The 23,336-nt window shown below is 39.3% G+C and overlaps 1 protein-coding gene across 6 annotated transcripts in view; it reads left to right on the top strand.

Annotated features, from left to right (window-relative positions):
- Positions 1-23,336, top strand: part of CAB39L (calcium binding protein 39 like) — a 172,035-nt gene that overhangs the window by 43,067 nt on the left and 105,632 nt on the right. For 4 of the 6 annotated variants that reach the window (XM_079779127.1, XM_079779122.1, XM_079779124.1 and 1 more), the window contains one exon: positions 8,034-8,167. The exons of 1 other annotated variant lie outside the window; for it this stretch is intronic. The gene's annotated coding sequence lies outside the window, so the exon portion shown is untranslated. Of the gene's footprint in view, positions 1-7,970; positions 8,168-23,336 lie in introns of all 6 variants that reach the window. One more of the 6 variants, XM_079779123.1, reaches the window with a different exon arrangement.

Raw genomic sequence — 23,336 nt, 5'->3', positions numbered from 1 at the left:
CAGGTAGGACCAGCCAGGGGGAGGGGCTGCAGGCAGTTGGCCAGCTGGCCCTGCCCCTGATCGGGATGTTGGGGGCTGATTGAGGGCTGGGTTGGCGGGGGGGAGGGAGTGGCGGCGGCTGATCGGGCCCTTGATCAGGCTAGTTGGCTGCTGCAGTGCGCATCATAGCCACCAGTCGTTCCGCTGTTCAGGTCGCTGGGCTTTTATATATATATATAGGTACTTGTTTGTAACCATTTTTATTTTGTAGGCACCAGTCCCTTTAGCATTTCTTGCATTGCTGGCTTGATTGTGATAAACTCCCTTAGCCTTTTTTGGTCTGCAAAGCTCCTGATTTCCCCTTCAATTTGTTTTATATATTTCAGTGCTTCCTGGTTGGGTGCATATATATTAACCTTTTGCACTCTGATGTCGAGTGTGATTCAACATGGTTAGCATTAGAATAAAGGAATCCAGAAAAAAGCAAGCGAGTGCAAAGGGTTAAGAGGTGTTATGTTTTCTTGATATATTGTCCCCTTTGACATTATAAAATGTCCATCTTTTTCTCTTGTTTTCTTTGTTATCTTGAAATCTATTTTGTCAGATATAAGAGTGGCTATACCTGCTTTTCTGTGGATGTTATTTGCTTGGAAAATCATTTTCCACTTTTTTACTTTGAATCTACTTGTGTCTTTGTAGCTTAGAAGTGTCTCTTGAAGGCAGCATATTGTTGGGTTTTGTTTTTTTGATCCACTCTGCTATTCTGTGCCTCTTTATTGATGGATTCAGACCATTTATATTTAGGGTAGTTATTGATGTATGAGGATTTCCTATAGCCATTTTATCTTTTGTTTTCTGGTAGCTCTGTGTATCCATTGGTTCTTTTCCTTTCTTTTTCTGTCTGTTGTTTTCCATACTTCTTTCCTCTTCCTCTTTTTTTTTAAGCCATGTGTCTTAATTTTGGGAGCTTTGCATGGTTACCATTAGGTTTATGAAAATTAAAGTTGTATACATATAATTTTTTTTTCTTTTGAGTACATCTGATCTCAATTCACCTTTGCCAGTTCAGACCTTTAACCCCTCGCCTTTTATGTTTTTGTTGTCCCAAATTATCCCTGTTTATGCTGTAAGTTTTTGGTGATCTTACTCATAGTGTTTTGACCTTACGTTCTTTGTTTCCAGTAGAATAATTCCCTTGATTATTTCCTGCAATAGGTTTCCTGGTGATAAATTCCCTCACACACACACGCACACACACACATTTATTTTTCTTGGCTGATACTTTTTTGCTTTCAGTCATTTGAATATTTGGTTCCACTCTCTTCTGACTAGTAGAGTTTCTCTTGAGAAGTTGGATGATATTCTATAGGTTTTGTAAGTCACCTCCTTCTTTTCTCTGGCTGCTTTGAGGATTTTTTCTTTGTCACTAATTTTTGACTGTTTAATCCAGTGCACCATGGAGGGGGTCTCTTTGGATTGAGGTAACTAGTTGTTTTGTTTGCTTCTTGGATTCAAGTATCTAGTGTATGTGTGTGTATGTTTATTGATTTCAGAGAGGAAGGGAGAGGGAGAGAGAGAATAGAAACATCAATGATGAGAGAGAATCATTGATCGGCTGCCTTCTGCACACCCCACACTGAGGATTGAGCTCCCAACCAGGGCCTGTGCTCTGACCAGGAATCAAACCGTGACCTCCTGGTTAATAGGTCAATGCTCAACCACTGAGCTACACTGGCGGGGCTCGAGGATCTAGTTCTTTCCATAGAGTTGGGAAGTTCTCATCCACTATTTGTTTTAATAGACCCTCCATTTCTTTTCCCCTCTCTTCTTCTGGTATGGCTATAATTCTTATATTGCTTTTCCTGATGGAGTCCAATAGTCCTCATAGAGTTCTTTTTTTTATGCTCAGGTCTCTTTCCTTCCCTTTGTGTCATTTCTAGATTCCTATCTTCGATGTCACTAATCCTTTCCGCCATCTGGTCCACTCTCCTTCCTATGCTTAGTAGTTTGCTCCTAATCTTCTTAATTGCATGCTTCATTTTTAAGATTTCTAATTGGTCTGTTTATTTATTTATTTATTTATTTTAATCCTTATCCGAGGATATTTTATCCCATTGATTTCTAGAGAGAGTGGAAGGGGAGGAGGAGGGAGAGAGAGAGAAGAAGAAAAAAAAACATTGACATGAGAGAGACACATTGATTTGTTGCCTCCAGCACTAGCCCCTACCTGGACTGGGGAACCTGCAACCGGGGTACGTGCCCTTGAACAGGAATCAAATCCACAACCCTTCAGTCCACAGGCCAACACTCTAAGCACTGAGCCAAACCAGCCAGGGCTCACTGGTTCTTTTTAAAAGCTTCAGTCCTTGGTAAAGTATTCATTTTTTTCATTAATTTGTTTTCCGAGTTCATTGAACTGCCTTTCTGTATTTTCTCACATTTTATTATGTATTTTCAGAATGGCAATCTTGAATTCTCTGTCATTTTATCACATATTTCCATGTATTCCAGCTTTCTTTCTGGAGATCTTTTCATTTTCTTTCTTAGCTTCCTCATTACTGTGGTTATTCATGGTATTTGCTGGTCTCCTTTGTCTAGGCCAGTGGTTCTCAACCTTTTTTTGGCCATGCCCCACCTAAACATCTCTAAAATCCTGATGCCTCCCACCCTGTGATATATAATTCTTATTATTCAAAAAGTGAACTCCTATTCATGTTGTAGGAAGCCTTAAAGGCCATTAACTTGGTCTAAACAAGCTTCCAAAGAATATGGCATCATGAAAGAGAAAAATAAAAGAACAAAAGGACAGTTGAAGTACTGAGGAAGAAATCACTAAGAAGTTGTTGAAAAAAATAATAATATGAAGTGATATAAAAAAATTGCAAATAAACAGAGAAAGATAAATATCACATGATCTCACTCATTTGTGAAATATAATGAACAACATAAACTGATGAACAAAAATAGATCCAGAGACAGAGAAACATCAATCAGAACGTCAAACCTCAGGGAAGGTAGGGGACAGTGGGGGAGAGATCAACCAAAGGACTTATATGCATACATATAAGCCTAATCAATGGACACAGACAACAGGAGGGTGGGGGCATGAATGGGAGGTGGGGGGTAATGGGGAAATAAGGACACATATGTAATACCTTAATCAATAAAGAAATTTAAAAAAATTGCAAATAAAGTTTCAAAACATATAATAGAGAACTGAAATGTATAAATATGTCACAATATGTATTTAGATAGTGTATATGAGGCCCCTAGAGCCATAAGAAATGCAAAAAAATCACTGTTAATAACTCATTCTTGAATTTCCCCCCTTAAAAATCAAATTGCCCCCCTGTGAGGTGTGTGCCCCACTTTAGAAACCACTTGTCTAAGCATACTAGTATACTATATTGTATTATAGACCTTTATCTAGCAGCTTTCTCTGAAGAGGTCTTTCTATTATTTGTCCAGTAGGTGGTGCTGAATCACAATATTTTTACCTCTGTGACCTCCCAGAGTTGCTCTCCTCAGCTTCTGTCAGACAGTACAGCTCCACTTCTTTGGGGTGGGGTTTGTTTTACCCTCGCTGTAATGGCAACCCTGGAGAGTGCCCCCCACTCACCCCACCTAGGGATCAATCAGAGAGGGAAACAATTTCATTTCTACTGCAGTAGATCTCAGTTTCCAGGTAATATGCTCCTCGACCTGACACCCGCCAGTGTGGCTCAGTGGTAGAGGAGAGTTTTGTGAGTCCAAGGGGTGGCAGTGCTCTGTGGCTCCATTTCTTTGTCTGAAACATCACCACCCAATAGCGGACAACCACGGCAGAACCCCTATGCTGTGTCCTTGCCCTGGTGGCTCTGCTGGCTTGGCTGCTGTTCACACTGCTCACCCTGCTGGAGAGCCCACTGAAACTTTCTGTTTCTCCCAGCCCACGGAAGACCTGCTACCACTGCTTTCCTCCCCTCCTGCCGAACTGATTGGCAGCTCCTGGCTGCAGGGCTGTGTACGTGGCCATTTGAGTTCTCCTCCCTTCTTGCCTCCTTGCGTATTCCCGGTTGCCCATCTTTAGACGCTTCAATGCATGGGTCTCTCAGGCCTGCTTCTATATTGACAGGGAGTCCTTAGTTGAGTTATAGTTGGTCAACTTGTTAAAGTTTCAAGGGGAGAGGCCGAGTAGATCTCTCATGCCAATATTCCTCTGACCAAGGTTCTTTAAAAAAAAAAAAATTTTTTTTATTGATTTCAGAGAGAAAGGGAGAGTGAGAGATAAAGAAACATCAATGATGAGAGAGAATCATTGATTGGCTGCCTCCTGCACACCCCCTACTGGGGATCAAGACTGCAACCGGGCATGTGCCCTTGATCAGAATCAAATCCAGGACCCTTCAGTCCCCAGGCCTACGCTCTATCCACTGAGCAAAACTTCCTAGGGCTTACCAAGGTGTTTTTTGTTTTCATTTTCAAGTATTATGAGGGTTTTTAAAAAAGAACCTTTACTTATTCCTTGAAGAGATTTTAAGGGATTTTTATCATCCTGTGTCCAGAGGATGAAGCTGTACTGTGTCTCCTTTGATAATTTATTGATTTCTTTGTGGTCTATTATAAGGTCACTTTTTGTGATTCCTTTGTATGCATCTTAAAAATGGTGTTTAGCAAGTATCAAATATAAACTATACACAACCATAGGTACTCAGTCTTATATATTTTGAATACCATGTCTTTATTTTGTGGCTTAGAATCATAGTAAATATAACATCTCCCAATTTGAAAGTGGTTTATGAAAATTAACCTTGATTCTAAGTATCTACACCCCCATTATAAATTCTGAACTTCTTCAGTTATTTCAGAACTCTTTTAGTGTAATTTTAGACTCAGCAAGATACTAGACACTTAATTCCTTTTAGTGATTTGGGATAATCTCCATTTCTTTAAAAATAGGAGATAGCCTAACTGGTTTGGCTCAGTGGATAGAGCGTCAGCCTGCGGACTCAAGGGTCCCAGGTTTGATTCCGGTCAAGGGCATGTACCTTGGTTGTGGGCACGTCCCCAGTAGGAGGTGTGCACGAGGCAGCTGATAGATGTTTCTAACTCTCTATCCCTCTCCCTTCCTCTTTGTAAAAAAAAAATCAATAAAATATATATTTTTAAAATAGGAAATAAAACTCTAGCCTGTACAGTGTGGCTCAGTTGGTTGGGCATCGTCCTTGCATGGAAAGGTTGCCAGTTTGATTCCCTGTCAGGGTACAGGCCCAGGTTGTGGGTCTGATCCCTGGTAGGGGGCATGTAGGAGGCAGTCAGTCAATGCTTCACTCTCACATTAATGTTTCTCTCTCTCTCTCTCCTTCTATCTTCCTCTCTCTCTATAAAAATCAATAAAAATATTTTAAATGAAAAAACCCCCTCTAAGTTTTACAAAACTACTAATTGAAGGAATAATCAACAGACTAATCTCTAGTCTTCTTTGATGACTATTTCTTATGTGTTAAGATATGAATTACCTTATAATATATTTAAATTTTAAAAGTCTAAGTGAACTAGATTAAGAAACGTGTATATAAATAAATAAATCTGCTTATACCATTCATATGCATTTAAATAAAAATGTGTATATTAGGAAATATGTATTCAATGTATGATATATAGATTAAGAAGTAATCCAAGCTTTATTTTCTTGTTTTTCTTCAGGATTGTAAACAACTGTTTAAAGATATTTACCTTGCCCTAGCAGGTTTGGCTTAGTGGATAGAGCGTTGGCCTTCGGACTGAAGGGTAGCAGGCTTGATCCCCAGTTGGGGGCATGCAGGAGGTAGCCAATCAATGATTCTCTCTCATCATTGATGTTTCTATTTCTCTCTCCCTCTCCCTTCCTCTCTGAAATCAATGAGAAAATATTTTTAAAAAATTAAAAAAATAAAGATATTTACCTTTTACTTTATTTAAGCTCATATTCTTAGACGTATTTCCCTTCTTCATAGAGTAGGATTAAAATAACAATAGGGCTAATAACTAATTTTATCATGTCTGTAATTGGGACATTGGTCATCAGAAGAACCCAAGAACTTTGATTGGTAACAAATAGTAGGAGACAGAGAGCCTAAAAATCTTTGGGGCTAAGGAGTTAGAGCAGAATACTCTAAAACAGGCTCTGACTAGCATTCTCACAGATCCAGCACATATTCAAAGCTGAGTACATTGCCTCCGAATTCCAAAGACTCCTACAAATGCTACCTAACCCTGCCATCAACCATCTCACTCAGCTTTCTACCTAATTCCTCATTCCCGAACCTTACAAAGAGATCGATAATTTTAAGATATTTTACTCTGTAATTATATGTGTATAATAATGAAAAAAATTGTAGCTTTTAGCTTTTTAAATTTTCATTGAAGAGGTATTATATATACATCCTGACCAATAATGCTTGTATGTGTGTGATGGGCGGTGGGGGGAAGAGACTTTCTAAACAAAATAATTACATTAAGTTTGCACATGAATGGTATAAGCAGATTTATTTATTTATTTATTTATTTATTTGTTTGTTTGTTTGTTTGTTTGTTTGTTTTAATCTTCACCCAAGGATATCCTTATTGATTTTAGAGAGGGTTGAGGGAAAGAAAGAGAAAGAGAGAAAGGAGGAGAGGGAAAGAGAGAGAAAGGGAGAAAGGAGGGGAGGGAAAGAGAGAGAAAGAGGGGGAGAGAGAGAGAAAGAGAGAGAGAGAGAGAGAGAGAGAGAGAGAGAGAGAGAGAAACATTGATGTGAGAGAAACATCGATGGGTTGCCATCCCATACATGCCCCAACTAGGGGTCGAGCCTACTGCCTATGTATGTTCCCTGACTAGGAATCAAACCCACAATTTAAAAAAATATATATATTTTATTGTTTTTTTTACAGAGAGGAAAGGAGAGGGATAGAGAGTTAGAAACATCAATGAGAGAGAAACATCGATCAGCTGCCTCCTGCACACCTCCTACTGGGGATGTGCCCGCAACCAAGGTACATGCCCTTGACCAGAATCAAACCTGGGACCTTTCAGTCCACAGGCCGATGCTCTATCCACTGAGCCAAACCGGTTAGGGCCAAACCCACAATTTTTCAGTGTATGGGACGACACTCCAACCAACTGAGCTACTTTTTATTTACAATGTTGATGCACAACTGAGCTACACTGGCCAGGGTTAAGCTGTTCTATTTATTACCTTTAGTGTCAATATTTTTTATGTTCTTTATAATTTTCTCTTTTACAATTGCAGATGTTGATTCTAAATTTCAAAATATACCCTAAAATATATATACCCTATTTAAAAATACCTTAAGTTTTCACAAAATTACTCTTAAAATTAAATTATGAATACTCTAATTCTAAAATCTCCTTAGTTTTTAAATATCAAGATTAAAAATTTTAAGTATTTTAATTTCAAGATAAAATATTTGAATACTTGTTACACTTTCTTATTATGATTGGGAAAAACATCTTCCCTAAGGAACTAGCATATTGGCAGATGAATCTGTTATTATCACTTTCAACATGCCTTTATTAGAAACCTTTATTTACATTTTTAAACAAGATGGTCAGACCAGTTTAATCCGTTGACAAAACCCCATGCATGAATAAATATAGGACTTAAAGGGGAAAAATGTAATGAGAAAAAGGTTTTGTTTATCTCTAGACTCTTTTTTTGGCAAAGAATTAAGGTTGCCCCAGCTTAATTGTCTTATACACATTCTTGTGACGTTGCAAGATTTGTTCAGAGGAAGAAAAGAGGGGAGGTATGACTGTGTGGTTATGTTTCTAAAAAGGGTGTTAGAGAGGGAGAAGAGAACACATAAGCAAGCTGGTTTGACCAGAAACAGAACTGCCTGTGACAGATTAAAAGCAATGCTTGGAATCTGAGAGCAAGCAAAGAGAGTGGAAATTTACAGCTGCCTTGTGTGAGTGTTCAAGTGATCGTTTTCTGCTAATGTTTTCCGGCGGTAACTGTTACTCTTCAAAGACAGAGGCAGAAAGTTAAGACTGGATTGTGGAAACTCTTTTCTCTGCCACGCTTTGGTAATAGGAATCACCCTCCGTTGAATGGAAGATAAAGGCTACTTCTGAAGACCTTTTAGCCCAAGAGAGAGCTGTCTTCAGCACCTCACTATGTGTCTACTTTTTGTTGCTTAGACGAGCCTGGGATTTCTATAACATTTGGTGAGTATCAACCAGGTTATCTATACCAGTTCATAGAAATGCAATTGATATGGTAAACTTCAGTTTCAGTTAAAGTTTTACAGTTATTGCTTATATATTCATTTTAAATCATGTTGTTACCTTGTTTCTTTGTAAATGATAAAATGCTGTTACTAGGAGAGGTTTAAAAAAACAAAGACTACAAAACAATACTCCTCTGTTGCCTAAGACACTTGAACCACTACCAACTATTCTCTGTCTGTTAAATATCTTATTTTGGAAACAGGTTTTTATTTACAAAGTTTCCAAAAATAAAATAATGGCAGTATATCATTTTTCACCTTACTCTTTCAACTTCATGAAAATTCAAAAGTTATACTTTTTTGCCTAGTGTCAGTAAATTTAAAATTATCATTGTGATATTTGGTATTTTCAGTTATTAAATTACAGAATTTTCATGATTCAAGTGGCACATGACTTCTTGAAAGTTCCGTAATAAAAATAAAATTAGACAATTTACATGTTAGATTTACCATTTGATACAAAACGAATGCACATGGATTTTAAATTAAGGAATAATGCAGTTGTATTGTTCTTATAGCTGATACCAAGCTCTCACATAATGGTCCACTGGAGAACTAGAATAACCAGATGCACATATATGTAAGTAAGCAATAGAGCAGAAAAAAGAAAAAGAAACTCTTAAAATATGTATTCACATTCTGATATAAACAGCATAGCAGAGTGTATGCTAATTTTACATATCTCATTTTAAGGGCATCAAGGGAAGGCATGTAATCATTCTTCTGCTGGAGGAAGGAAGTATATATTGTTAGCTGCTAAATTGAGTCATTGTGTAAAGATGCACCATTCTAAGCAAAGTTTCTAATCTGTACTTTGCCAGCCTCAAAAAATGTCCTTACTGATTCAAGTGAGTTCTATAAACAGAACAACTTAGCTGAAATGAAAACTTTAGCAGAGTGTCAGTACACATATTAAAAGGATTTGTACCCTAGACATAATATCCTTTCTCTAATATTTCCTCTATGTATATGGAAGCCAGTAGAACAGGTTTTGTTTTGTGGAATTTCTTTTTTTTTTTTGGCTTGTTGATCTATGTATAATAAGAAACTCAGCTGGTCTGTGGAAACCTTTTCTGGACTAGTATCTTGCATTTAAAGTCAAAAGTAAATTCAATAGAGATAATATCACAAACCAACTTTTACTTCTTTACAGAATTTCCCACACTCAGTCCTTCTTGGACTGATGGAAGACTGGCACACAGTTTCACAATCTTAAAAATTATTTTATTTTAAACTAGCAATTCATTGTTATTATGTTAGTGGTGGCACCATTTCTTAAGCTTATATAGAAATAAAGAATAAGTCATCCCTAGTTTACAAATATTTTGTATTTGAGAAGTTTATTTGTGAGTCGGTTGTTGGGAATTTGGGACCCATCTTCCCTGGGAAACAATTTAACAAATTATTGTTGGCTTTTATTATAGCCTAAGAATATATTTTAGTCACATGGTAGCAAAACCATTGCCATCCTGAAAAATACTAGAAAATCAGTTTTAGTGATGAAACTAAATATAAAAACCATTATGTTGAATGAGACATTATCTTTATCCTAACTATTAATGCTTGAAGAAAAGCAAGTTTACTAAGAGATGGATGGATATTTGGAAGAATGCTTATAAATTGGATTTCTAGCTTTAAGAGCTTTCAAGATTGATTGCACTGTTTATGAGATCTAAGCTCATGTTAAAGTTAGTGATTATTCTTTTCCTTGCTACAGAAACATTTCTAGCCATTGCTCTTATGCTTATCATTCATTTCGGAGGTCTAGCCCAATGTTCTGACACATAAGTAGGTATCTAATAAATAGATACAAGATGAAGACTAAGCTCTTTATTTAGTTCACAAAAAAATGGAACTGAGTAATTTTTCCAAAGTATTCTAAAAAGGAAAGGGGGTTAAGGGCACACAGTTTTCATTATAAGAGAGATGACCTGACAAGAACTGATTGAATTATGAGACTCTAACAAAGCAATGTATTACAGAATAGACCTAACTATTAAGAGAAAAAGAAAAGAACATAGGATAACTTGGTGGTAATCCCGAATGAGTAGGGATGCTGATGAGGGAAAGCAATTTACCAGCTAGGTATCTTGAGTACATAAGACATTCTGAAGTAAGGTGTTAATTCAAAAGAATTATGTATTTGCCGGTGTGTACTAGGACCCATAAGAAGAAATGTGGCTTATTTGGAAAATTCCAATTAGGTTGCAAATTAAGGTTAGTTACTCTGGCCCTGAAAGTTCCTCTAAAGTGCCAAGATATAAAATTTTTAAATTAGTAATGCAATGAGCAGATATAAAAATCAGTAACAAAATAAATAGTGCAGTGAATGCAGATTACATTTGTATTGTATGATCCTTATATTGTACAGAAAGGCTTTTCCATTTGATTAAAAAACACTTTTTTGTTAATTTTTTATAAATTAAAATAAACCTACCACTACATGAAAAAAATTCAGAAAAGTTAAGGAATTACAATTCTTTTATGTGGCAAATTATTTAAAAAGTAATGCTTTTGAGTATTCCTAAATGACATAAATAGGTGCTTAATAAATATTTATTGATTGATTGAATAAAATAAGGTGAAATAGTTTAGACAGTTTTTCATTTCTGAGATACGGATCTCTATGTTTACATATACATGTACATATGTATTTAAAATGTAGCTTAAAGATAATATTTACTGATTTTCTTTAGCAAGGGAAAGAAGCTGTTAAATGCTTTTTCATTGTGGTCCTACTTAGTATTCCATCAGTAGTGAAAATAATTGGTTTAAGCTGAAATCTTTACTGCTTATGAATGATATAATATACTTTTCAGTTTTGTGACTTATATGTCTTAAATTTCTAGCAGAAACTCATCTAGGCTTTTCCAGCTTTGGAAATATGAAAGGCTATATTAACCTACCCAGCCAGAAAAACTACACACCTGGAAATCTATAGGATGCAAGCTATCTTCAGCTAAATTACTTTCATCTATATTCTCCCATGTTAATGTTTTTATAGACTTCCAGTTCATAGACAGGCACAAGGGCTTACTGAAGCTATGAAATAGTTATATTTCACACTATAACCAAAAACCTTAATGCCAATAACAGTATCTAGTCAAAATTTGGTGATTGATATGTATGTACTAGTACTTAGAGTAAAGACTAAAAATAAAAGTGAATTTTGAGTTACCTTGGGTAATTCTGTTGTGAAGGTTAACCATTGTGAATTTCAGAGACCTGATGTTTGATTACAGTTACTAGGTGTTTTTTAAAATTTTTTAAATATTTTTATTGGTTTCAGAGAGGAAGGGAGAGGGAGAGAGCGCGAGAGAGAAACATCAGTGATGAGAGAGAATCATTGAGTGGCTGCTTCCTGGTCACCCCACCCTGGGGATTGAACCTGCAATCTGGGCATGTGCCCTTGACTGGGAATCAAATCATGACCTCCTGGTTCCTAGGTTGACGCTCAACCACTGAGCTATGCCAGCTGGGCTATAGTTATTAGTTTTTGAGAATACTAACCTAGCTTCAGATCTCAGCTATAAATTAAGATTGTAAAATTTGAATGTAAAATTATTATTTATTGACAATCATTACTATCTAATAGGTGTAGAAAATTTTAGCTCCAACAAGACTGGAGCTGTCAACAGAAATGTTACTTCAAACCTAATGAATGAAATTACTGGTTGTTTTTTCTGGAAAAATGATCTAGTAGGTATTATTTATAACAATAAACAAATTAGTAATTGTATATACTAATTCTATTTTAAAATTATTTCAGTGATTACAATACATTATAATTAAGGAGCAATTCTCAAGGACATAGGTTTCTCTTATAAAAAGATTTTTATTCTGATGTAAGTCTGATCAAGGCTTCCAGATGCTTAAAAAACTACTTACAAGTTTTTAATTTCTTTGTAAATTGTCCATATTTAGAAAATGTCTCTCTCAAATCTGTTAATAAAACTTTTAAAAACAAAATAATCCTTAGTCATTTTCAAAATGAGATCAATGAAAGTTCTCATACTTTATTTTCTATTGATTTTCACTTATTTATATAGGTATTCAAGTACAAAATTCAATTGTGATGCCTTCTAATCACAATTAGGATGTATATTTTAAAGTAGAATCATTGAAGGATAGAAGACATTGATTGGAAGAAACTTTGAATATATAATATGCTTTATAATGGATTTGGTGTTGTAACATACATAACTATAATGATATGCTTTGAAATTTATTATCTCTGTGAAGGCAATTCTAAATTATGATTTTGGGGTGGCAGGGAGAGGCTACTTAAATACAGTAGAACTTTTAGGTGTACTTTTTTAATTTTAAAATTTACATTTAATTTAATTTACCCATTTTAAGAGGACAGTTCAATGAATATTGACAAATGTATACACTTACGTAAGCTTCATTCCATAAAAAAAAAAAAGTATCTTATAGGCCCGTTTGTTTGCCATAGATGCACTTTCAATTGCAATCTTTCTATCTGTGAGTCCTATTTGGAATACAGATAAAAGAATGGTAATTTCTGAACTTTTCTGAATTTGTGATAACAGGTTTATTTCTTCCTTTTTAAATTTCTATTATTATTACTAGAGGTCCAGTGCATGAATTCGTGCACTGGTGGGGTCCAGGGCCTATCAGGGGCGGGACTGGTCGGGGTGAGGGGCCTTGGTCGGTTTGCTGGCTGGCCCCGCCCCCGATTGGGGTTGGGGCGGGGCCCGCTGGCAGGGTGGGGCTGGCCAGGGCAAGGGGCAACAGGCGTTCTGGTCATTCTGTCATTTGATCTATTTGCATATTACCCTTTTATTATGTAGGATTATTTTTTCAGTTTAAGAGAAGGTACCTGTGCCTTTAGTTTAAATTAGCAAGCTTCAAGAAAGAATTTTGGAAATATTATTTTCTCACTCATTATTGACTGTAAAATAAACTTTAGTGAAGGGAAAGAAAACTCATTTTTGAATTGGCTTTCTTACAGTGAGTTAGCAGATTGGTTATACTTTTTATGGTTTTACCTATGAAAATCTTGAAATTTTTCTTGGCTTCATAGATAAATTTCCCACTCCCTTAAACTTCCATGGAAACCTTTGAAATTAGAACTGTTATTGAACAGCATAGTTGGAGATTAGACACAAAGACCTAGAAATGCTCATTTGCCTCCTGCAGGTAGATATTTACTCCCCTTTAAAACATTTTAAGGGATAACAATGAGGGCATTTAATGCCCCAAATGGCTCTTCTCCTAGCTTCCCTTTCCTTCTTCCCCTTCAAACACTTCTCTCCACTTATGCCACTGAATGTATTCAGATGACTCACTTCAGTGATTGATTTTGAACCATCTTTAATGTCATTCAAAGTTTTTTTAAATATATTTTTATTGATTTCAGAGAGGAAGGAAGAGGGAGAGAGAGATAGAAACATCAATGATGAGAGAGAATCATTGATCGGCTGCCTCCTGCACGCCCCCCACCGGGGATCAAGCCTGCAACTCAGGCATGTGCCCTCGACCGGAATCGAACCTGGGACCCTTCAGTCCGCAGGCCGACGCTCTATCCACCGAGCCAAACGGGCCAGAGCTCATTCAAAGTTTTAAAAAGAGAAATATTTTACTCTGTATTAGGAAAGGGAATGCTGCAAAATCTACTACAAAATCTAGGGACTTGGTTCCCTGGGAGCAGAGCAGAATGGTCTTTAAAAAAAATTATTTTTATTTATTGATTTGAACAAGAAAGAAAGAGAGAAACATTGATTTGTTATTCCACTTGCATCCATTGGTTGATTTTTATAGGGGATCAAACCCACAACCTTGGCATATCGGGACAATACTCTAACCAACTGAGCTATCGGCCAGGGCCCAGAATAATCTTTTTTGACTTTTTCTCCAGAATCTGAGCCAAGTCCTACTCTTGATGAAATTTCATAGCCAAAGTACCAGGAATCATATTTGTTTGACTAATGCTTTGAAAAGACATACTTTTGTTTGACTAATCATATTTGTTTGACAAATCATACTAATCATACTTTTGTTTGACAAGTCATATTTGTTTGACTAATGCTTTGAAAAGACATACTTTGATCAGATACTCCACAGTTTGAATTTTTAAAGAAAGGTTGTTTAGTCATTAAAAATATAATTTATAAGGTGTTTCCATTATAAAACCATTTGCATGACCTGTTAAAGTTTGGGGGGAAAAACCCAGAAAATTTGAAGGAAGAAGACAATTATCCACAGCCTATAACCCAGAATCAATCACTGTTTTTTTAAAATTATTTTTTTCTATGCATAGGTTTTGTCTATTTGTGTGTTTTTTTGCTTTTACATAGTTGTAGATATCCTATATAAGAGAGGAATATGCTAATTAGCCGTTATGCCCTGAGGCAAAACGACCAAGCGCCTCACGACCAGATCACGGATCAGCAGGAGGGTGGGCCAGCAAGGTACAAGCAGGCTGCAGAGAGCTACAGGAGGGGGCAGGGCAGCAAGCTATGAGGGGGGGGGGGAGGGGTTGGGGGGAGGGGTCAAGGAGCTACAGGAGGGCAGGGCAGTGGGTGGAGACTTACAGGAGGGTGGCAGCGACCTACTGGCTACAAGCAGGCGGCAGAGAGCTACAGGACGGGGGCAGGGAAGCAAGCAAGCGGGAGGTGGAGAGCTAGAGGAGGGGGCAGGGTAACAAGCTATGAAGGGGGTGGGGGGAGCTACAGGAGGGTGGGGCAGCGGGCGGAGAGCTACAGGAGGGCGGGGCAGCGGGCTGAGAGCTACAGGAGGGCAGCAGCGACCTACTGGCACATGGATTCATGTGCAGGGCTACTAGTACTCTATAATGTGGGATGCTGTTTTTAACATTTCCATTTTTATATGCTTTGTAAAAATTTTCATAGCCATATACTGTATTTCATCAAACTAAAAAGCCATTGGTTATAAGGCATATACTTTATGTACCCCTAAGAAAGAAAAATAACTGCCAGTTACTGTTAGGTCCCATTAATTGTAAGAAGCAGAACTAAGTCAGAGGTTGTGAACATTTAAAGTTTCTAGATCCATATTGTTATATTATTAATTTATTTTCCCACCAGTGAGAAAACTGGGCATGTTGCATCTCGCCATCAGTAGAATTGAATTTTCGTAAAACAACAAAAAACTTGATATGATAGGCAAAGTAGCCGTTCACTTAGAGTTTGCATTTTTTTTCATTATAGGCAATAAACACATTTACTGTGTTTAACTGTATGTCCCTCTTCATGGTTTTCCCATTGTCTAAATATTATTTCCCTAATAATTTTATTAACTCATATTAAGAAATCTCCTTTTATAATGATACTAGAGGCCCAGTGCACGAAATTCGTGCACGGGGGTGTGTGTTCCTCAGCCCAGCCTGCACCCTCTCCAATCTGGGACCCCTCGAGGGATGTCGACTGCCCGTTTAGGCAAGATCCTAAACGGGCGGTCGGATATCCCTTTCACAATCCAGGACTGCTGGCTCCCAACTGCTCACCTGCCTGCCTTCCTGATTGCCCCTAACCGCTTGTGCCTGCCAGCCAGATCACCCCCTAACCACTCCCCTGCCAGCCTGATTGATACCTAACTGCTCCCCTGCCAGCCTGTTTGCCCCTAACTGCCCTCCCCTGTAGGCCTGGTCACCCCTAACTGCCCTCCCCTGCAGGCCTGGGTCCCCCCCCAACTGCCCTTCCCTGCAGGCCCGGTCGCCCCCAACTTCCCTCCTCTGCCGGCCGGGTCACCCCTAACTGCCCTCCCCTGCTGGCCTGATCACCCAAAACTGCCCTCCCTTGCAGGCCTGGTCCCTCCCAACTTCCCTCCCCTGCTGGCCATCTTGTGTCCACTTGGGGGCAGCTATCTTTGACCACATGGAGGCAGCCATCTTGTGTGTTAGAGTGATGGTCAATTTGGATATTACTCTTTTATTAGATAGACTAGAGGCCCGGTGCATTAAATCCGTGCACGGGTAGGGTCCCTAGGCCTGGCCGGCGATCAGGGCTGATTGGGCCTTCTGGCTGCCAGCCAGGGCCTTCCTTCCTTGGCAGCTGGCTGCTGGCTGGGGCCTTCCTTTGATCTGCGCCACCCCCTGGTGGTCAACACATGTCATAGCAAGTGGTCAAACTCCCGAGGGGACACTTTGCATATTAGCCTCATATATATATATATATATATATATATATATATATATATATATAGAGAGAGAGAGAGAGAGAGAGAGAGAGAGAGAGATTAACTGTCTTATATTCATATCACAGAATTTCTCTTATTTGTTTGCCTATAATTTTATTTCATCCATAAAAATTCAAAACTTTTTAAAGATTTGTAGCATATTTATTTGGACTCTGATTTGTCAGTCTTTTTCTTTGAGATTATTTTATCACTTCTAAAAATAGACAGATAATTTTACAACAAGAAATTTGGCCTGCCTTGTGTGGCTCAGCGGTTGAGCACCTACATATGAACCAGTCAGGCACATGCCCCAGTTGTGGGCTAGATTGCCAGTAGGAGGGCATGTAGGAGGCAGCCAATCAATGATTGTCTCTCATCATTGATGTTTCTATCTATCTATTTATCTATCTGTCTATCTTTCTCTCCCTTCTTCTCTGAAATCAATGAAAATATATTTTTAAAAAAAGAAATTTGACAGTCACTTATAACTTATTTTAACATCTGTATCTGGGCTCTTTTGTTCTATTGGTCTGTTTTTCTTGTGCCAGTTTTACTTAAAATTTGTTGTCCTTGCTTTTTGGTATGCCTAATTTAGTTACCAAAATTTTTTTTTGACTTGTGATTGGAATTGTAGCAAACCAAAGGCTTGCGGAATAATTGACATTTTAATAATATTTAATTTTTCTATTCAAAACAAGATAGCTTTTTCTGCCCAGCCGGTGTGGCTCAATGGTTGAGCGTAGACCCATGAACCAAGTTTGATTCATGGTCAGGGCAAATGCCTGGGTTGTAGGCTAAATTCCCATGGGGGGGGGAGGGGTGGGCGGGGGCTTGCAGGAAGAGCTGATCATTGTTTCTATCTCTCTATTCCTTTCCCTTCCTCCCTCTCTAAAAATTCAATAAAAAAAATATTTTTTAAAAAGGTAGGTTTTACTGCTGATATCTTTTCTAGCTTAGTTATCTGGGTTTTTCCTCAAACCTCTTTATTGTTTCAGGAAAGAAGAAATGCACTCATCATAAATAATGCAGAAAAACACCAAGATAGAAAAAATTTTAATGTTTTACAAATTTCATAATTCAAATAATACCATTAACATTAGCTGAGCCACATTCCAGAAATTGTTCTGTGGATATATATATAGTTAAAAGGATGGCTTGGTGAAGGATTGAATCCTATATAATAAAACCCTAATATGCAAATTGACCAAACGGCGGAACCACTGGTGGACTCACTGGCTATGATGCGCACTGTCCACCAGAGGGCAGACACTCAATGCAGGAGCTGCCCCCTGATGGTCAGTGTGCTTCCACAGGGGGAGCGCCGCTTAGCCAGAAGCTGGGCTCATGGCTGGTGAGCTCAGTGGCGGTGCCGGGAGCCTCTCCCACCTCCATGGCAGCACTAAGGAGCAGCGAGCCAGGCAGTAAGGAGCAGTGAGCAGGCGGGTGGTAAGGAGCGAAGGGTCCCGGACTGTGAGAGGGATCCTGGACTGCAAGAGGGTGTCTGCCTGGGGGGATCGGGCCTAAACCGGCAGGTGGACATCCCCCGAGGGGTCCCAGACTGGGACTGGGCCTCTAATAGATAAATAAACACAGCTTGTATATCTTTAAACACATCTTTCACTTGTTAGTTTTCTACTTTAGAAACAAGTACTTATCTTTATTTTGGATTACCATTTGTCAGTTTTTCATAGTGATAGATTCTTTTTTAACTTTTTATTTTGAGATAACAATAGAGTCACATGCAGTTTTAAGAAACAATACAAAGAGATTCTGTATGTCCTTCATCTAGTTTCCCCCATAATGACATCTTGCATAACTATAGTACAATATCAGGAGAAAACTTACATTGATACAATTTACAGTCCTTATTTAGATTTCATTGGTTTTATATGCATTCATTTTGCATGTGTGTATATTTAGTTCTTTTGAAGTTTTATCTGTAGATTTATGTCAACATTATCACAATCAAAATATAGAATAGTTCCATCGTAAGGATTTATTCTACACTTTCTTAGCCACAGCCACCTCCCACTCTCATCCCTTCCATAATAATCCTGGTGACTACTGTTTTCCATTTTTATAATTTTAATATTTTAAGAATATGGAATAGAATCATTCAATACATAACCTTTTTAGATTGTCTTTTTTCACTCACCATATTTCTCTTGAGATGTAAATAGTTGAGTATAATAGTTTGTTTCTTTCTATTGCTGAATAGTAGTCCATGGTATGGATGTATCACAATTTAACCATTGGCCCATTGAAGGATATCTGTGTTGTTCACAAATAATGCTGCTGTGAAAATTTGTGTACAGGTTTTAGTGTGAAAATAAGTTTTCATTTCTCTGTGATCAAAGTGGGTTGTAAGGTAATTATATGTGTAAAAACCTGCCATATTCTTTTCTAGAGTGGCCACTTCACATTCCCACCGGCAGTGTATGAGTAACCCAGTTTCTTTGCATCCTCATCAGCATTTTGTGTATTTTTTAAATTTAGTCATTTTCATATGTGTGTAATAATATCTCATTGTGGTTTTAATTTGCATTATCCTAATGGTTAATAATGTTGAACAGCTTTTCATGTGTTTATGTGCCATCTGTATATCCTCTTTGGTGAACAGTCTGTTCATGCCTTTTGCCCATTTTCTAATTGGATGATTGGTTATTTTACTGTTGAATTCTGAAAATTTTTTTTAGATATTCTAGTTATAAGGGTTTTGTGTGTTCTTTAATGTGTCTTGGTTTTGTGGATTTTAAACATGCTATAATAATATTCTTTTATATTTAACTTTTTAAAATTAAGGTTTTGTAGTTTTTTTTAAGTATAGATCTGGTATAGATATTGTATGCATTTAGTTGTGAATGGGATATGTTTTTCATTATATTTTACTAGAGGCCCAGTGCATGATTGAATCATGCACGTGTAGGGTCCCCTACACGCTTTTGCTTTTGATCACGGGGAGCTGGGTGCCTGTCCGCTAGTGCACCAGGCCTTTCAGAAGCCTCCAGCGTGGCGGAGGCTTCTGAAAGGCCTGGTGTCTGAGCGGAAAGGCATCCAGCTGCCACGCTTTTGCTTTTGATCGCGGGGAGCTGGGTGCCTGTCTGCTGGTGTCTGAGTGGACAGGCATCCAGCTGCCACGCTTTCACTTTCGATCGCTGGTGCACCAGGCCTTTCAGAAGCCTCCGGCGTGGCAGAGGCTTCTGAAAGGCCTGGTGTCTGAGCGGAAAGGCATCCAGCTGCCACGCTTTTGCTTTTGATCGCGGGGAGTTGGGTGCCTGTCTGCTGGTGCACCAGGCCTTTCAGAAGCCTCCAGCGCGGTGGAGGCTTCTGAAAGGCCTGGTGTCTGAGCGGACAGGCATCCAGCTGCCACGCTTTCACTTTCGATCGCTGGTGCACCAGGCCTTTCAGAAGCCTCTGGCATGGCGGAGGCTTCTGAAAGGCCTGGTGCTTGAGAGGAAAGGCATCCAGCTGCCACACTTTTGCTTTTGATCGCGGGGAGCTGGGTGCCTGAGCGGACAGGCACCCAGCTCCCACGCTTTTGATGGTCCGTGGCCGCTGAGGGGGGCTACCCTGCTGTTGAGAGGTGCAGGGGGCGGGACTCCCACCCCCTGCGCCTCTCAACGGCCGCTGAGGGGGGCTGCCGCGGACACCTGGCTACCCTGCCGTTGAGAGGCGCAGCTGGGTGTCCACGCAGGCCCCCTCAGCGGCCGCGGATCTGGCCTCGATCTGGCCGTTGAGAGTCGCAGGGGGCGGGAGTCCCGCCCCCCAGCCTCCCACCGCCCAATCATGGGCGTAGCGGAGTGATGGTAATTTACATTTTACTCTATTATTAGATAGGATAATGTATTGCTTATGTATGAAAAATAGTAGTTTATGTATTATTCAGCATGTATTTGGCTACTCAACTCTTATTAAGTCCATAGTGTTTTTAGTTGTTCATGTTAGGTTTTTGATGTCTATAATCATATTGTCTGTGAATTACAATTCTGACACATCCTTCTCAGATTTTGTACAAATTTTTGTTTTATATTTTAATGCATTGAATGGAACATATAATAATGATAGTGTTATGGTAATGCTCTTTGTGCCTCTTTTCAGTGATAAACCCTCCATTAACAATTATTTTTTAATTAATTAATTAATATTTTATATCTTTCTTGTTGAAAGTATTACATATGCCCCTTCCCCCTTTTTTCCCCTCACCCTCCTCCACTCAGATCCCATTCCACCCCAGATCTTCACCACCCTATTATCTGTGTCTATGGGTAATGCATATCTACACTAATAAAAGAGAAAGATGCAAATTGACCGTACCTTTGCGACGCCCACCAGCCAATCAGGAGTGAGTATGCAAATTAACCCAACAAAGATGGTGGGTTAATTTGCATACACAGGCGCCGAGCGGCTGGGGGCAGGACACTTGCATTGTCGCCATGGCAACGACACAGGTGTTCTGCACCGTCCCAGCCCCTCCAAGCCTCTGGGCAGCATGGGAAGTGGAAAGGCGGCTCTGGCCAGAGTGAAGGCGGTGCTGGCCGCCAAGGAAAGGAAGGCCCATTCTTGCATGAATCTTCATGCATTAGGCCTCTAGTATAGATATAAGTTCTTTAGTTAATCTCTTCTCCCTCCTCCGCCTCCTGAGATTCGTCAGTCTGTTCCATGTTTCTATACCTCTGAGTCTATTTTATTCATCAGTTTATTTTGTTCATTAGATTCAATTGTTGATAGATATGTATTAATTGCCATTTTATTGTTCATATTTTTTATCTTTTCTCCTCCTCCTCCTCCTCCTCCTCCTCCCTACAACATTTCATGTAATACTGATTTGGTAGTGATGAACTCCTTTAGTTTTTCTTGTCTGTGAAGCTTTTGATCTGACCTTTAATTCTAAATGATACCTTTGCTTGGTAGAGCAATCTTGGTTGTAGGTCCTTCCTTTTCATCACTTTGAGTATTTCTTATCACTCCCTTCTGGCCTGCAAAATTTCTGTTGAGAAATCAGCTGACAGTCATATGGGAACTCCCTTGTAGGTAACTAACTACTTTTCTCTTGCTGCTTTTAAGATTCTCTCTTTGTCTTTAACCTTTGGAATTTTAACCCTTTGCACTTGCTTGCTTTTTTCTCGATTCCTTTATTCTAATGCTAACTGTGTCGAGTCACACTTGACATCCGAGTGCAAAAGGTTAATTATGATGTGTCTTGGTGTGGGCCTCTTTGGGTTCATCTTGTTTGGGACTCTTTGTGCTTCCTGGACTTGTAAGTCTATTTCTTTCACCAAGTAGGGGAAGTGTTCTGTCATTATTTCTTCAAATAGGTTTTCAATTTCTTACTCCCTCTCTTCTCCTTCTAGAACCCCCATGATATGAATGTCGGTACTCTTGAAGTTGTACCAGAGACACTATTCATATTTTTGGGTCCTTTTTCTTTTTGCTCTTCTGATTGGATGTTTTTTGCTTCCTTATATTCCATATTCTTTGTTTGAAATATGTCTTTATTGATAGAGAGAGAAAAGAAGAGAGAGAGGGGGAGAGAGAGAGAGAGAGAGAGAGAGAGAGAGAGAGAGAGAGAGAGAGACATCAATCGGGGATGGAATCTGCAACTTGGGTATGTGCCCTGACCAGGAATTGAACTGGTGACCTTTTGGTGCACAGGATGATGCTCAATTAACTGGGGCACACTGACCAGGGCCCAAATTCTTTGTTTGATTCTTGGCATCCTCTACTCTACTTTTGATTTCCTGTAAATTATTCTTCATTTCGTTTAGTGTATCCTACATTTCTGACTGATCCTTTTTTATGTCATTGATATTTTTGTTCCTTGAAGTTCTCACTAAGTTCATTGAAGTTCTCCCTAAGTTCCTTGACATTCTGACTAACTTTCTTGAGCATCCTTATAACCAGTGTTTTGAACTCTGTATCTGGTAGTTTGCTTTCTTCCATTTCATTTCGTTCTTTTTCTGGAGATTTCTTTTCTTCTTTCATTTGCAACATGTTTCTTTGTCTCTGTATTTTGGCTGCTTCCCTGTGTTTGTTTCTATGTATTAGATAGAACTGCTATGTCTCCTGGAATTGGTAGAGTGGCCTTGTTTAGTAGGTGTACTGTAGGGCCCAGTGACTCAGCCTCCCCAGTCACCTGAGCTGGATACTCTAGTGTGCCCCTGAGTGGGCTGTGTACACTGTCCTGTTGTAGTTGAGCCTTAATTGCTGTTGGTGTCACTGGGAGGGCTTGACCCCCAGGCCAACTGGCTGTGAGGACCAGCTGTGACTACAGTGGAAGAGCTGCTATGCAGTAGATACCCTGAGGGAGCAGGACTTGCTTTGATGGGGCTTTAGTGTTCACTGAATCTGCCTCTTGAGTGTGTCACTTGTGGATGTGGTACGGTTGTAATCTGGTATGGTTTGAAGCTGACCACTGGGTGCACTGGCTCTGGGGCCTCCCAGAAGGTGCAGAGTCAGCTACTGCCTGTGCCCTGTCTGGGGCCACTTGGCACAATCTACAGAGCAATCTGTAGATGGCTGCTACTTGTGTTGGGCTTGGAGGTGTCCAGGAGAGGCCAAGCTGTAAACCTTGGCAAGCTATTGCTAGTGCCAGGCCTGGGGCCACTTTTCCAGAGGTATGCGGCAAACTGAGGCCAAATGCTGCTTTTTTGAGAGATTTTAGGAAAGTCTGAATCCTGAGCTAGGATAGGCTATTCATATCGTAAATCCACTGGAAACAGCTTGGGTGGGGCTGCCAATTGGATGGGGTGGAATCTCAGGGAATCACCAGGGTGGGCTCGGTTAATGGAAGCTCAGATATGGCACCTGCTGACACTGTGATGGGGCAGTCTCAGCAAAAGAACAATATCCTCTTCTAGCACTTTTGTCTGGGAGAAAGCTGCCCCCCAGTTCTTGCCCTAATGACGGATAAGCTCTGCCCCAGCACTGGAGCTCAGAGGGAGTCTAAG

The sequence above is a fragment of the Cnephaeus nilssonii genome (genome assembly GCF_951640355.1).
Source record: "Cnephaeus nilssonii genome assembly, chromosome: 8".
NCBI classification, from domain to species: Eukaryota; Metazoa; Chordata; class Mammalia; order Chiroptera; family Vespertilionidae; genus Cnephaeus; species Cnephaeus nilssonii.
This window is presented reverse-complemented; position numbering and strand designations above follow the sequence as displayed.